Here is a 7,853-nt window from a genome sequence, read left to right as displayed (position 1 = left end):
AGGGTTGTTGTAACAAATGGTGGAGGAAAGGATTTAAAGGGGGGAGGCAAGTGGGTAAGCAGGAATGGACAGGTTGTCCAGCTGGAAGAATGACTATGTTGCATGAGAAGGCTCAATCGACATGCCATTTAACAAGGCCACAGAGCCCTGCACTGGTAAGATTAATGTCACTAAAACATTTAGGGTAGATTTCTATAAACCAGTTCTGCTAGGTGGGAAGAACCATTACAATGCTTAGTTTGCTGATGGTGATGTATGATCAGAAAAATAGTGACCAAGTAGCAAAATGCCTAATTCCCCTAAGTCAAGGGCCTAATCACCATAACTCAGTGGGAATGGTAGCCAAAAGGGACCTACCTGCAGAGTCCCTCACTGTTTTATCAAATGACTTACAGCCATTTACTCTGGTAATTTTACACTTGGGAAGGGGAATATAAGCCATTTCAAGGACTGTTGGACATGGAGTCTGAGCCAGCATTGATAACCAGAAACTCGACATACCTTTCATTAGTAATTAAAGAAGTCCTGGCCAAATTTTAGCTTCCAGTGGTCTCTCTGAGAATGTGGAAGCCTCTGAAAAATGCTACCTGTATTAGTTTTCTGTCACTATTGGGCAAAATATCTGAGATATTCATGAGAGAAAAGGTTTATTTTGGCTTACCACTCTGGAGGTTCCAGTCCATGATCAGTTGGCCCTGTTGCTTTGGGCCTATGGCCAGGGAGCCACATGCTGGGTGTGTGTGGAGAGCAAAACTGCTCACTCAGTGGCCATGAAGCAAAAGAGCAAGGGCTTGGAATCTCACTATCCCCTTCAAGGTCACTCTCTTTTTGACTTAATGACATCCCACAAGGCCCTACTCTTAAAGGTTCCACCTCTCCCAATAGTGCTTCCATGGAGGACAAGCCTTTATCACATGAGCTTTGGGATACTCGTTAAAATTCCAACTGTAGAACTACCCTCATGTCTCATCACTCCAGCCAGAAGAATTAAACACCAATATTGCCTAGCAGGATGGCAGAACAGAAGGAAAATCACAATGCAGGCCCCTGGGTTTCTAAAGAAAGTTGAACCATCTGCATTTAGAGGCATTTGTACCCCTTGAGCCCGGTCGGCAAGGTCTCCAACTTGCCTAGGCTGATGTAGTTAGCATCACAGCTGAATGTCAACTCTGTCAGCAACAGAGGAGAATGCTGAGCTTTCAATGGGGGAATTGTTTTTTGAGGAGATGGATCAGACCAGTCATCCTAGAAGGACCAGTGGCTCATTATTTAATGGAACAGACCCACATTCTGGGAATGGACTTGCCTTCTTTCTTATGCAGTGTCTTGTGGAAGCTCAGGCCAAGGAAGCAAGGTTCAGAGGCCTGGCAGTTGGAAAAAATGCAAGGCATGATTTGAGATAATAGACATTTGTTATTTGGAGGTAGCAGTAGCCCTTAGCCAGTCCACAGCTCTAGCTTCAGCTCCATTTAGCCCCCTGAGTCCTTCCATAGGTGTACAGGCAGACAAAGAAAGCACACTGCCAACACATTACATAAGTAGGCACATGCTCACAAGCAAATGTTTATAACTTCTGAAGCGGACTTATTGACCTTGGCTACACACTGAAAAGCCTTGACAAGGAAACCTAACAATAGCCATTTTAAGCCTGCCCAACCTGGGGCCTCAATCAGCATCGGCACCTAAAGGCTTGTGGAGTATTTAATTCACTGACATGGGATCCTACACAATGTGCATTGGGTCAGAGATCATCCTTGAAGTGAAGCAGGTACAATAGACCTGTGACCATGGGAACCACTGGTCATATCATGTACTACATCCCTGGGAACTTCCTGCCTTAAGGTTTTTTGCCATGGTGTGCTGAGAATACAACTGGAGCAGGAGCTAAGAGGCAATACCTACCAAGATTTCACACCAGGCCCCCATATGCTTGGGACCAAAGATATTTTTATTCCACTGTGTTCCTGAGAGGCAAAGTACACATGTGATAGGTTGAATAATGTCATCCCTAAATTCATGTTCACCTGGAACTTCAGTGTGATCTTATTTGCAAGTAGGGTCTTTGAAGATTTAATAGTTAAAAGAGGTTCATACTGGGTTAGAATGTCTTAGGTCTAAATACTGGTATCCTTATAAGAAGGGGAGAGCACACACAGGGAATAAGGCTGTTAGGGGATGATGTAAGAGTAGAGTAAGCTACAAGCCAAGAATGCCAAGAATTGACTGCAACCATCAGAAGCTGGGAGAGAAACATGGAAAGATGGTCCCTCAGAGCATACAGAAGAAACGAACTCCGCCAACACCTTAATTTTGAACTCCTAGTGTCCTGAACTGTGAGAAAGTAAATTTTTGTTTATTTTAAGTCACCTAGTTTGTGGTAAGTAGTTATAGCTACCCTAAGAAACGAATATGCATATAAACTAAGGGTGGAGGTAGGGGCCTGCCATCACTCCCCTTGTTTCTCTGGAGCACGTGTTTCTTTCATCCCTATGGCTTCGGGCTCTAGATACCCAGAATTCTATGTCTTCAAGTCTATGTCCTCAATGGAGTCACTTTCTTCAGGGGACACTATAAGTACTTTGTTGAATTGTAAGCTGTGTCTGCCATCTCGGATTTTTTTTTTTTTTTCTATGTCCAGGAACCAAAAGACAAGTAAAAAATATCCATGGAGTGAGACTCTTCACCAGAAGGAGATGGGGCTACTTTTATAAGATGGAGACTACGAGGAATCTGAATGGATTCCAAGCAATTTACTTGGGCTTTCTAGATGCTCCTTTCCCCACTTGGGACTGTAAATGGATGGGGCATGGTTAACATCTTTAGCCTGTGAAAAGCATAGTGTTAAGACACCTTGGGGATGAGGTCAGGGTCATGCCACCAGGTAACCCACTGAGACTAGCAGAGGTGAGAGCAGGGAGGCAGATTCTGGGTCTGCCTCAGCTACAGAGAACCCCCTTAGCTGAACATGCATCTGGTAATGGGGTGACTGTTTTGGCTATTTTGGCTCAACTACGATAAATAGCTATTTAGTTAATGTCACTACATGGGATTTAATTGCTGACACTTAACAACATGGGGTAAATATATTTTCCTCCTCTTCATTTCAATCATGGTTTGTCAGACTCTTTGCTGGAATACTGTATGGATGTGTGGGAGGGTGACTTTTGTAAGTCACCTACAAGCTTCTGCTCATGCAGAATGTATTAGTCCATTTCGGAAAGCGAATAGGCCATATCGCATGCACACCTGCACTTCACAGAATGACCCTGGTTACTTATTTGCCTAATGGGAACAATTCAAAGGAAGAAACTTAATATATTAAGCCCTAATCATATTTTGTAGAATCAGACAGAGTGCAATGATAAATCAGACATTCAAGCATTCTTAATAAAGAATCGAAGTTAAAACACAATGTACATAGAGGCAAAGGCATTATTGACACAGAACTTCTGTGCAAAGGCAAAATAATATGCTAAACACAATTTACTAACTCGTATAATTCAATTCATCCACCAAATTGCATTTTTACCTTAAATCAAGGTAAAAATTCAGCTAGCATTTCCCACATGCCTGCTGTCAACATACTAGAAAAATAGGACAAAAGAAATATTTAAAGATAAAAAGGGGTTATGAAGTCCTTTTTGGATTTTATTAGAGAAAATAAGAGGCTGTACAGTGTTAATAGCAGCTAATGTTCGCTCTGTGTTTTCCGTACCTCTAAGTCGCTCTACTCCATGAGTTCCTAGAATTTTCTTACAGTGGAGGCAGTGCACTGGACTTAGCTCCCCAGGTCAGCCAGGGTGCTCTGCTTTCCCTGCTCTGCAATGGAGCAGACTTAATAGCAAACATCTGTGTTGCTTCTGTGACCATGGAAGCAGAGCATCGCTGCTGCAGCCACTGTAAACTGAAGGGTCCACAGTAGCAGTTGCTACCTGTCTCCTGTCTTTGTGTTTGCAACACGATGGCCCTTTTCTCCACATGTCCTGGGGCTGTTCAGTTGCCACTGAGGCAGGAGATGCAGCTGGACTTGCCTTGGGTCCACTTTTGAGTAGCAGAGAAGTGCAGAACATTAATAAACCCTGACTAAGGGAAGACCAGGAACAAGTGGGTAAATCTATCCTCTTCCTCTCCCTTCACAGGAACTTCCCTTGTTCTGTCTAAGGACATCATGTGAAACCAAGAATGAGCTTGTCACAGACTCTGGCCCCTCAGGAAACCATCTGTGAGGTTTCTCTCCTCCATCTCTCTTTCATTCACTCTGGCTTCTATGGGACCACACATTAAATAAAGTATTTTCAAAGAGACTGGTCTAAAGCAAATAGAAGTTAGTAATTCCAGGCTAAATGTATGCTTAAGAAAAGTACAAAAAATTAGGATACAGAAAGGAAGAAATACGAGCTGGGATAACTGGAGAAATATTTAAGGAAAATCCATGTGAAATAGGACAAAGAACCACACCACACAAATAAAAAAATCTACAATGTGTTAAGTAAGCCAGCCAATAAATAAATAATCTCTGGGACTACACATTTTTTTTAGTGATACTTGAGGTTTCCAAATTTTTTTAGAAGCCATTTGAATTTTCTAAGCATTTCCATAATTTTGATTTAAAATTGATATGACCGTCTTAGCTTAGCACTGCTGGCTTCAAATGATTCTTGTCTTCTCCAGAGATTAAATTTAGGAATGTCTGAAAAATCAAGATGTCTAATCTTCTGAAGATATCTATGCAGAATTATGGAAGAGGATTATCAAAACTGTTCTCAGCACCTTTACAATCAATTAGTCATGTTCCAAACTGATTTCAAAGGAGCAACAGACATTTTCAGGAGGAAATGACTGTTATGTTTACATGTATTTTCTGATACGTTTTTAATTTTGGGATCAAACTGTTTCAAATTCCAGGTTCATCACTTAAAGTTAAAACACTTCTTTTCCTATGTTATCAAGCCTGTAAAAAAAGAGTAACATAAAGCTATTTTGATAATTAAATAAATAAGTGCACCTCGTTCTCTGGGAGTCTTCTAGGCACAAGGTATGAAAGAGTGGATTTAAACCTCTAATATGGCAGACCAGATCTTGGCCAGTCAGCTAACAGGATACTGTGCAAGGGTGTGCCGGTGGGTAATGATCTAAGCCTAATGTGGCACAACTGATCTCCCTGAGCTGAGCACCTGCGCCCTTAATACACTGTTTGTGGTGCATTTCCAAGAAATCAATGTTTTAGATTTTTTTCTCTCTCCACATATATTCTTAGACTGTTCAGCAGCTCAATTACAGTAGCCTTTGCTATCCACTACAATAATCCTTGACCTTTTAAGAAGAAGCGCTATATTGAAGTGCAAGCGACATACAACTCCACATATTTAAAATGTCTGATATAAGAAACTTTAGCACAAGTTTATGTCGACGAAGCCACCACCACAACCAACATACATCACTCCTGGAACTTTTGTGAGTCCTCTCTCCAGCTCCTCCTCCTCCCTATACACCCACTCCCCCACCCCAGGCAAATATTCATCTGCGTCTGTAGTTTGTATTTCCTTGAATTTTATATGAATGGAATCATGCTGTGAGCACTCATTTCTTTGTCTTTTGTGTTTTACTTCTTTCACTCAGCTTAATTGTTTTGCAATTTACTCCTGAAGTTCATTCCCCTTTATTGAGGAGCGCCATGCATAGACAATCCACAATGCATTTATCTATTTGCTTGTTCCTGGGCTTTTGGGGTTGTTTCCAGACTTTGGTAATTACAAATAAAAACCTCTATGCACATTCATGTTCCTGTCTCTGTATAAACATCTGCTTTCATTTCTCTCGGCTTATTGTTTAGCTGTAGAAAGGTTGGATCATATTAAGAAACTGACAAACTGTTTTTCAAAATATTGTACCATTTTACATTTCTAGACAACTCCTCCTTGTCCTCACACTTGGTATGCAACCTTTTTCCTTTTAGCCACTCGAATGGTATGTTATTAGGCACATAAGCATGTATGTTATTGATTGAAAAGTTATTTTTAAAATTTTGTTATTTGTTCTTTTTAGTTATACATGACAGTAGAATGCACTTTGACATATCATACATACATGGAATATAACTTCCCATTTTTGTGGTTGTATAGAAAACTTAATTGTTATAAAATGATCTCCTTCATCCATAGTAATATTTTTGTTTTGGAATTTATCTTTTCTCTGATTATTATAGCCACACCCATTTACTTTTTGATTAGTTTTATTATGGTCTTTTTTAAAAAAAATAAATCTTTTACTATTTTTTTTTTCAGTGCTGGAGATTGAACTTAGGGCCTTATACATACAAGGCAAATGCTCTACCACTGAGCTACACTCCACCCCACTCTCTTACTTTTAATCCATTGTGCCTATATATTTAAAGTAAGCTTCTTGTTGGATCTTGCATTTTTATCCAATCTAAAAATCTCTATTTGTTAACTGGAGCGTTTCAATAACGACGGATAATACAGATCGATCACCATGTAGTTAGATTTGTATTTGTCATCCTGCTATTGTTTTCTGTTATCCCATCTCATCTGTTTCCCTATGTTCTCTTTTTCTGGTTCTTTTGGATTAGTTGAATTTTTCTGATGCCATATTATATATCCTGTGCTCCTCATAGCCTATCTTTGAGTCTGTCTTTACCATTTCATATATGGTATAAGAGCCTTACATGTTCTTTGACAATTTTCTCCCCTCTAGGTTTTTGAGCTATCATTGCTTTGGCTTTTTCATGTCATAACCTCATGATGCATTAAGAAGCCTAGCTACAGGGGCTGGGGTTGTAGCTCAGTGGTAGAGTGCTTGCCTTGCATGTGTGAGGATTGGGTTAGATCCTCAGCACCGTATAAAAATAAATAAATAAAGGTATTGTGTCCAAAAAAAAAAAAAGGAGTTTAGTTCAAAAAAAATAAAGTAAAATAAAAAAAACCTAGCTACAAATTCACCCATACTCTCCATTCTTCTCCATACCTTGGGGATTTCTACAGGATTCTGTGCAAGTGGTTCCTCTTTCCCTAAACTAAGGATTGTGAAATCTCTTAAGGTGATGAGTTGGAGTAATTGCAAGACCTTACTTCATTTGTTTTTCATCTCTTAAGAATCATTGTTCCCTTCATTACCTGATATTTAGTGTTTTAAAAATTGTTATTTCATAACTTTCACTTGCTTTTGTGTTTTTCAGGTGAGAGTTATCTTTATTGCTACTCCATTCTGGATGAAGTGGATATTGCAGTCTAGATATATGTTAATACATAGAAACCAATCCTTTATCCATGACTCTCATTTGACATATTTTTTTGTATCTACATTTATAAATATTGTTTTAGTATTGTTTAGTATTTTTAATCCACCAAAATTCATGGCAAAAATCTATTGGCAGTGCAGCGTATATCTCTTCTTAACTCAATAAACTAATTAGTAATCTTGCCTTTAAAAAAATCTTATCAGCAGTCATTATTAAACTAAGACTAATTCTTACTTCTAGATTATTTAGTATTTATGTTTTAAAATTATATTTATTAACATTTTAATATTAAGTATATTTTTCATTGGTCAGGAGAAACTGTGGTAACCATCTATCCCGAACTTTTTTTTTTTTTTATGTCCAGAGAAACCTTCAGGCTAACTTGTGATAGTCTTGTAGTTTTGATGAATCTCTTTAGAATTTTGTTTTTACCAATATCTATCTATACACTAAAATAGTGAAGCATGTTATAACTCCAGGGTAGCTGAGAGGAAGGACTAAATGGAAAGAGCAGGATTCTGTAGATTCTCAGCTCATTCACAAAGTTCAAGAAATCCATGAGTGTCATCTAGTTTACTTCTCCATCTAATTCAGG

Source organism: Marmota flaviventris, chromosome 7, assembly GCF_047511675.1.
Source record: "Marmota flaviventris isolate mMarFla1 chromosome 7, mMarFla1.hap1, whole genome shotgun sequence".
NCBI lineage: Eukaryota > Metazoa > Chordata > Mammalia > Rodentia > Sciuridae > Marmota > Marmota flaviventris.
This window is presented reverse-complemented; position numbering follows the sequence as displayed.